A 9,600-nucleotide genomic window follows, 5' to 3' on the forward strand; every position below is an offset into this window, starting at 1 on the left:
AATACAACGTGAGTTCAGATAAGTACGTGAACTGAGTTTAGTAAAGATATATCGATTTTTGCTCAAGTTATCGTATTAACCGCCGAGCGGAAGGACAGACGGTCGACTGTGTATAAAAACTGGGCGTGGCTTCAGCCGATTTCGCCCTTTTTCACAGAAATAAGTTATTGTCCCAGAATCTAAGACCCTACCAAATTTCACAAGGATTCGTAAATTTTTGTTCGATATATGGCATTAAAAGTATCCTAGACAAATTAAATGAAAAAGGGCGGAGCCACGCCCATTTTGAAATTTTCTTTTATTTTTGTATTTTGTTGCACCATATCATTAATGGAGTTGAATGTTGACATAATTTACTTATATACTGTAAAGATATTATATTTTTTTTTTTTAAATTTGACTTTAAAATTTTTTTTTTTTAACAGTGGGCGTAGTAGTTCTCCGATTTTGAAAATTTTTATTAAGCATACATACAGTAATAGGAGTAACGTTCCTGCCAAATTTCTTAAAGATATCTTCAACGACTGCCAAATTACGGCTTGCAAAATTTTAAATTACCTTCTTTTAAAAGTGGGCGGTGCCACGCCCCTTGACCAAAATTTTACTGATTTTCTATTCTGCGCCATAATTTGAACTCACCTACCAAGTCTCATCGCTTTATCTGTCTTTGGTAATGAATTATCGCACTTTTTCTGTTTTTCGCAATTTTCGATATCGATAAAGTGGGCGTGGTTATAGTCCGATATTATTCATTTTAAATAGCGATCTTAGATGAGTGCTCAGGAACGTACATACCAAATTTCATCAATATACCTCAAAAGGTACTCAAGTTATCGTGCAGACGGGCGGACGGACATGGCTCAATCAAACTTTTTTTCGGTCCTGCTGATTTTGATATATGGAAGTCTATATCTATCTCGATTCCATTATACCTGTACAACCAACCGTTATCCAATCAAAGTTAATATACTCTGTGAGCTCTGTTCAACTGAGTATAAAAAGAATCAACAAAAAAACATAAAAATATATCTAAAGCGAATTTATGTAGAGAAGATTTTGTGGAAAAAAGGTCTGAAGGTTATATAAAAAATTATTTGAATTTGAGGCATAAAGAACAACCAAAATTCAGAAAGGCAAAATTAAAAAATTTCCACGAGTCTAATATTAAACGTCCTTTAAAATTTACGAATACTGTGTAAATAAGGTCTTTATATAAAAAATTTGAATATATTTTGTAGCTATGAAACAATGAAATTAAAATGTATATTTAAGTGTAAATGGAAATTAAAAATTTAAAAACATTGTATAAATATTCATATATGTATGCATTTAAATTAAAAATCAAACTAATTACAATTTCCGCTAATTTTTCCTTTGTTTGTAGAATTAGTTAATGAAAAAGTATAAATACATTTAAATTTAATTTATATTTTTATTAAAATTATTCGCTTTAAAATCCAGGAGTATTTTAAAAACAAGGGGTGGAGGAGTTACATGTCATTATTCCCTTCCCTTTTCCACCTTCAATCTATATGATAAATTCTCTTAATTTTTCTCTTAGGTTTTAAGAACTCGTAGTATTAAGCTTAGTTAATAAGAATATAAATAGATGTACTTGTTGGAAACTTTCTGCTTCTTGAATAAACCTCCAGAGTAGTAAGTTCGTATTTTATTTAAATGACTTAAGCTCACAAATGTTATTCGCGCCTATATGAATACCGTACATGCAAATATTGAACCAAAAGAAAAATATTTATTTACATGCGTTTTACAATTTTACGGAGCAACGTACATCAAAGGAGATGGCCAAACTGAAACACATTTCTTTTTTAGACACTTTTATTTAAAAAAAAATATCAAATAGAAATTCTACATTAATGCAAAATGAACTTAATTTACCAGTTGGGTACAAAAACATTGAAAGCCATTTATTAGATGTTTAAATTAAAGCTTTTGAAAGCATTTAGTTTTTTTCGTAGAAGAATTTTAAAGAGAGGTTTAATATGAGGAGTATCTCATAGTATACATATAGCAATGAAATGTGGAAATTTATGACCAATGTGAGCACCAACATATATCGTAACTTCCTCCACATGTATTTCAAAACTCAGTGGATTTGTCCCACTTCCATCCATTCATTAATTTGTGCTTAACCGCTTTTGCAATTTCGTGTCTTTCGTAACAAACCACGCCAATTGGAGGCACTAAGGGGGATTAAGCTGCCTCTTCCATTTCAATACTTTCGTTCACCTGCATAACATAACCTATACAGCGAAAGAGTTTGAATTTTGTTCGCTCATACAGCTAATCACTGTACTCTCTTCGATATTTGCCGCGAGCATCACGGACAGAACCACATACCTTTTAAAGAACTTTTCTCTCGAGCACTATAAAAACTATCTTATCTTCCATTTACCACTTCCTCTCAAAATTAGTCATTCAACTTTCTTCAAAACACACCGCTGGAATCACGAGAAGGACTTGAAATATTCCAAAAAACCTTTTTTGGATTACTCCAAGAGCCATCCGATTTTACTTAACACCATAAATTTCCCCAATCCATGCATTAGGAGAGGCAAAATGGGAGGGTTATAGAATGGGATTGGTCGTTTGGAGGGGAATAACTGTCGTAGTAAATGATAAAAATCCACAGATCTGCAGGTGGGAGAGGTGAAGCCAACGGCTTTCGGGGTAGTGGCACATGGTGCTTGTATTGCAGCATACTGGCGCATGTTCGGCAACGGGCTGCTCAAATTCACAGCACTCTCCTAAACTCTCAGGAGCGTTTTCGGCGATACGACAATAGTAACAACAAAGCGACCATCCGCTCTGCACTACTACGTCCGTCGTATACCATACATGAGCCAGGACATCACGCCCTCTGGGCTCCGACTCTCTTGTGGTTGTTGTTTTCAGCAGTGCATCGAGCAGGTGGGATCACTTATCAATATCCTTTATCAGGAGTCTGATGAAACTTGCTGCTTCCACAGAGTCGGACCAAAGAAATAAGAGCTAAGGTATTGGTTTATGGTATTTCTACTTGGCGCTGGTTTGATTAAGAACTACCTCAGGCTTCATCGAAACCCACCTTATTAAGCTAATTTTGAACTCGTGGCGTACCATTATCCAGAACTGTGTCAATCGACCTGAACCCGTTGGAAGATCTAACATCATGGAGGCTAAATATTTGAACTTTAGGACCAACTAACGGTAGCGTTGAGGTCGAAAAAAATGAATGTGTATTTTCGACTTAGTGCATTATAAAAAGAATTCGTACCTACTTCGTTTTAATCGTCTATTGAGATATATTCGTTTCGTTAAGCAATTTCATCTTCCTGCAGATCGCAAAGAGTCGCTCTTTGACAAGCTTAAACTACTCTATTGTGGTGGAGTCTCTTTCCTACAAAAAAGAATATAATTACAATCTCTTCAACTTTCCTTTTCCTGCCCTTTCTAATAGGAGTCGCAATAGTGGTATATACGTGATATATATGCATCTATATCTATTATATAAAAATGAGGCGCTGAAGGAGGGAAAAGTGGACCAAGGACGTGGACCAGGGGCCGATCTATTCTAACTAAAAAATTCGGTACAGGGGCACCTCTTTGGCAAAGATAATATTTGTGAAACTTTTCATTCCGGGAAGTGGACCAGGGGCCCACCTTTTTCACAAAATCTCATTTTTGGTGAAATTTGTCCAAATTTATTGTTTAAAAAGTTTTCGAAAAATGTAAATAAGTGATTCTAGTATAAATACAAGAGGGTAAGAAGCAGAAGGTCGGGTTTCGGAGATGGAAGAAAGTGTGAAAGAGAAAAGAGAGTGACGAAGAAAGCACTAGGGGAAGATGGGAAGCAGAGGAAGCATGTGTAAGGAATAAGAAGAAGAATAATATAGGAAGGTTTAGGGAAGGGAAATAAAGTGGGAATAGGAGAAAAATCGAGAATTTAAAACAGAGAAAATAGGGAGGAGATACAGGAATGAAATAAGGAGAGAAGGTGGGAGAGGTAAAAACTTAAATTTTTATTTTGCAAATTCTACAATGCACTATGGCCGAAATTGCGATTTTAGCGGCAAAAACTACTTCCCGACAGGCTAGCTTCACCAAATTTGGTGTGTAGACTTCTAATGATAAAGAAATCGATTTGAGAAAAGAATGGGCGGGCCACGCCCCCTTTTTTCAAAGTAGTGGCAAAACGTACTTCCTGGCAAGCTAGCTTCACCAAAATGGTTACACGGACAAAAAAGCAACTTGAGAAAAAATTGAACGGTCCACGCCCTCTTTTTCCTATATCCAAAACCCAAATTGTCGCCAAAAATACTTACCAAAAAGCTGGCTTCATCAAATTTTGAAAACGGACTTCTTCTGACAAAAAAAACTTTAGAAAAAATGGGCGGCCCGCGCCCACTATTAAAAAAATATTGAATGCTACCAAGAAATTAATTAATTTTTTAATCTCAATCTGTTTCTTTATGTTGTGGTTTTCAGTTAAAATGTGCTCTTTTGTTTCTTTAACAAACTCCACTTTTAAAGGTCTACAAAAGCGTACTGACTAAGGTGTACGGTTTACCCAAATGTTATACCCTGCTGATGAAATTATTTTTATTGGAATGACTGATGTCACGAAAAGGGAATGATCGAAACTTTCCGAAGTATTTTCCACAAATTTTTGTTTAAACAAGCTGTGGCCGGTAGAACCATCAAACCTGTAGCTCGAAATTAGGATCGATTCTTCAACATCCATTGTACACAATACTTCATCTTGATACTCAAGAACTCTTTTAGCTGTGTGGTCTAACAAATTTTGCAACGACACTTCGACAGAGCTTTCACTCGCTTTGATTTTATCCGGTCTACATTTCAATTTGCTTTTATAAACTTTATCATAAGTCGGATAAATACTACAATTGTATTTTACGTTTAATTGCCGCATATTTGAGTACACCTAAAACCTAATCCGTTTTCTATCACAAACATTAGAGCTTCATCAGGTGATACTGGCGTAACTTCTTTATGGCTAGTATTAAGAACTTCTCGAATTTTGGATGGCCGATTTGGAGATATAGCAACTTGTTGTAGGACAAATTTCAAATCCGTTGCGTGGGATTTTTGGCAGATATAGAGGCACCATGAACTAATAATTGCGCATTGTCTCCTTGCTGGGATGCTAATTCGGAAGCTAATCTCCTTTTATTTCTTTCGCAGCTATCATCATACGTCAGTTTTGGTCGCCCAATAGTATTAATATTTTTCGGTATTACAAAAATTGTTTCTCGACTCAACCATTTCTTATTATATTTTCTAAATGCATTCTCATTTCTGGTTTGTTTATTCCATTTAAGTTTAATAAAATTAGATAAGTTCCGAGCTTTAGTACATATCAATTTACTTAATTCACTGTCAATTTCGTATGAAATCTTTCCTTTTATGTAATTCGAAACATTCCTGTTGTTTCTCAACCAAAACTCAAATATTTCAGAATTTTTGAACCTGAGTGTTTCTACAAAAGTATTAAAAATTCGTTCATTAGCAGTCAAATGCATACACTTTTACCAAGACATAAAACTTGAGTTTTCTACAAACAATCACATATAAATAGTTCCAATGACAATTCAAAACATTTTTAGTTTTACTCCACGAAAAACGATAAAAATCTTCAGAATTTCACAACAAAATACAAAAAACCACCAAAAACAAGTAAGGAAGGTTAAGTTCGGGTGTAACCGAACATTACATACTCAGTTGAGAGCTATGGTGACAACATAAGCGAAAATAACCATGTAGGAAAATGAACCGAGGGAAACCCTGGAATGTGTTTGTATGACATGTGTATCAAATGAAAGGTATTAAAGAGTATTTTATGAGGGAGTGGCCCATAGTTCTATAGGTGGACGCCATTTAGGGATATCGCCATAAAGATGGATCAGGTTTGACTCTAGAATTTTTTTGTACGATATGGGTATCAAATGAAAGGTGTTAATGAGTATTTTAAAAGGGAGTAATCCTTAGTTCCATAGGTGGACGCCGTTTCGAAATATCTCCATAAATGTGGACCAGGGGTGACCCTAGAATTTGTTTGTACAATATGGGTATCAAAAAAAGGTGTTAACGAGTATTTTAAAAGGGAGTGATCCTTAGTTCCATAGGTGGACGCCGTTTCGATATATCGCCATAAAGGTGGACCAGCGGTGACCCTAGAATTTGTTTGTACGATATGGGTATCAAATTAAAGGTATTAATGAGGGTTTTAAAAGGGAGTGGTGGCAGTTGTATAGGTGGTCGCCTTTTCGAAATATCGCCATAAAGGTGGACCAGGAGTGACTCTAGAATGCGTTTGTACAATATGGGTATCAAATGAAAGGTGTTAATGAGTATTTTAAAAGGGAGTGTCCCTTAGTTCTATTGGTGGACGCCGCTTCGAAATATCTCCATAAAGGTGGACCAGGGGTGACTGTAGAATGTGTTTGTACGATATGGGTATCAAATTAAAGGTATTAATGAGGGTTTTAAAAGAGTGTGGTGGTAGTTGTATAGGTGGTCGCCTTTTCGAGATATCGCCATAAAGGTGGACCAAGGGTGACTCTAGAATGTGTTTGTACGATATGGGTATCAAATTAAAGGTATTAATGAAGGTTTTAAAAGAGTGTGGTGGTAGTTGTATAGGTGGTCGCCTTTTCGAGATATCGCCATAAGGGTGGGCCAGGGGTGACTCTAGACTTTGTTTGTACGATATGGGTATAAAATGAAAGGTGCTAATGTGTATTTTAAAAGGGCGTGCGGCCTTTTCGAGATATCGCCATAAAGGTGGACCAGGGGTGACTCTAGAATGTGTTTGTACGATATTGGTATCAAATTAAAGGTATTAATGAGAGTTTTAAAAGGGAGTGGTGGTAGTTGTATATGAAGTCGTTTTCCAGATATCGACCAAAATGTGGACCAGGGTGACCCAGAACATCATCTGTTTGATACCGCTAATTTATTTATATATATAATACCTGCCAAGATTTCAAGGGTGTTTTATTTCCCCTGCAGAACTTTTTCATTTTCTTCTACTTAATATGGTAGGTGTCACAACCATTTTACAAAGTTTTTTCTAAAGTTATATTTCGCGTCAATAAACCAATACAATTACCATGTTTCATCCCTTTTCCGTATTTGGTATAGAATTATGGCATTTTTTTCATTTTTCGTAATTTTCGATATCGAAAAAGTGGGCGTGGTCATAGTGGGATTTCGTTCGATTTTTTATACCAAGATAAAGTGAGTTCAGATAAGTACGTGAACTAAGTTCAGTAAAGATATGTCGATTTTTTCTCAAGTTATCGTGTTAAGGGCCATGCGGAAGGACAGACGGACGGCTGTGTATAAAAACTGGGCGTGGCTTCAACCGATTTCGCCCATTTTCACGGAAAACAGTTAACGTCATAAAATCTATGCCATTACCAAATTTCAAAAGGATTGGGAAATTTTTGTTCGACTTATGGCATTAAAAGTATCCTAGACAAACTAAATGAAAAAGGGCGGAACCACGCCCATTTGAAATTTTCTTTATTTTTTGTAGAGTTGAATGTTGACATAATTTGCTTATATACTGTAAAGATATTAAATTTTTTGTTAAAATTTTACTTAAAAAAAAAATTTTTTTTTATAGTGGGCCTGGTCCTTCTCCGATTTTGCTAATTTTTATTAAGCGTACATATAGTAATAGGAGTAAAGTTCCTGCCAAATTTGATCATGATATCTTCAACGACTGCCAAATTACAGCTTGCAAAATTTTTAAATTACCTTCTTTTCAAAGTGAGTGGTGCCACGCCCATTGTCTAAAATTTTACTAATTTTCTATTCTTCGTCATAAGTTCAACTCACCTAGCAAGTTTCATTGCTTTATCTGTCTTTGGTAATGAATTATTGCACTTTTACGGTTTTTCGAAATTTTCGATATCGAAAAAGTGGGCGTGGTTATAGTCCGATATCGTTCATTTTAAATAGCGGTCTGAGATGAGTGCTCAGGAATCTACATACTAAATTTCATCAAGATACCTCAAAATTTACTGAAGTTATCGTGTTAACGGACGGACGGGCGGACGGACGGACACGGCTCAATAAAATTTTTTTTCGATCTTGATGATTTTGATATATGGAAGTCTATATCTATCTCGATTCCTTTATGCCTGTACAACCAACCGTTATCCAATCAAACTTAATATACTCTGTGAGATCTGTTCAACTGAGTATAAAAATTTTGCTGCTTCACTTGTATTAACACGTACTAAAAAAATTTGGAAACATTACCAGCTGTTTGCACATAAACAGGGTTGCCAACAGTAAATTTTTTTTAATTTTTTCTTATCAATATTGTCACGGATATTAGCACCACTAAGCTATACCATCACTAAGGCCATGCTAAGCAGTATTTACGTCAATAATCAAATCATGTATACACATATATAAGGCAGCCGAGAGATGTCACACACAGATGCATTTACGCCTATGTGTGCGCGAGAGACTGTAAACTACAAACATAAACGAATCAATCATTATGTCTACACATATGTAGGTACACGCAGCTGAGAAGCAAGGCACAACCATATGCAGACATCTTATTTGAGATGCTCCTAAATGTAGGCAATTATAATTGTGGAAGTGTCGCTCACACATACAAGCATGGGGCATGAGAGAAGCTATAAAATCGTGCAATTGTAGTTACAGCTGAGAAGTTTGAGAGATACTGGACTAGTAGATTCTGGAAGCATCTAGAAGAGGCGAACGAGGAAACCAAAGAGTATAAAATCCGACAGATGTAGAAGCGCTGTAATTCAGTTTGAGTTGAGCTATCAATCAGTTTGATTAAGCACGCGATCTGGCGGCCAATAGTAGAGTTTCATTTGAGTTATCAATCAGTTTGGTTATTAAGCCAGCGAGTAGCAAAGTATACGTGTGATTGTGAAGTACTTTAATAAAGGCCATTTTTTCATTCTTCAACAGTTTAGTGATTCGAACTTAGCAAAAGGGCAAATAAGAGGATTTGCAGCAAATTCGTTACAATTGGTGTCAGAAGAGGAATTGTTGAATAAATTCCAGAAGACAACAAGGACATGGCAAAGTTCAGTGAATTAAAGATCCAGCATCTGAAGAAGGAGTTGGAGAGTCGTAGACTGAATACAAGCGGCGTTAAACTCGAACTTCAGGCACGGCTACGAGAGGCAATGGAAGCAGAAGGAATTGATGTGGAAGAGAATATCTTTCACCTTGATGGCGAGGAGACAACAAAAATTGAAGAGAAAAACTAAACATCGCAGACGGTTACCAGCACAGACTTGAACATGATATTGGCTGCAATATCTGCACAAACATCGACAGTAGCATCAATGTCATCGGAATTGGCATCCCAACTGGAAGCGCAAGAGGCACGTATAACAGAAATGTCATCGCAAATATCCACCAACATGTCATCTCAACTAGAAGAACAGAAAGCGTATATGTCATCACAGATAGAATCACAAGAAACGCGTATGTCAGAAATGTCGACACAGATCGAAGATGGAAGCACAAGAGGCACGGATATCCGAAATGTCGGCTCAAATTTCAGCACAGATATCA

The 9,600-nt window shown here is 36.1% G+C and overlaps 1 pseudogene; it reads right to left on the reverse strand.

The window, feature by feature from the left end:
- Window positions 1-2,214: 2,214 nt before the first annotated feature.
- On the reverse strand, window positions 2,215-5,543 carry LOC137254340 (uncharacterized; annotated as a pseudogene).
- Between the last annotated feature and the right edge of the window lie 4,057 nt (window positions 5,544-9,600).

This window comes from Eurosta solidaginis, chromosome 5 (assembly GCF_040869045.1).
Source record: "Eurosta solidaginis isolate ZX-2024a chromosome 5, ASM4086904v1, whole genome shotgun sequence".
Lineage (NCBI taxonomy): Eukaryota > Metazoa > Arthropoda > Insecta > Diptera > Tephritidae > Eurosta > Eurosta solidaginis.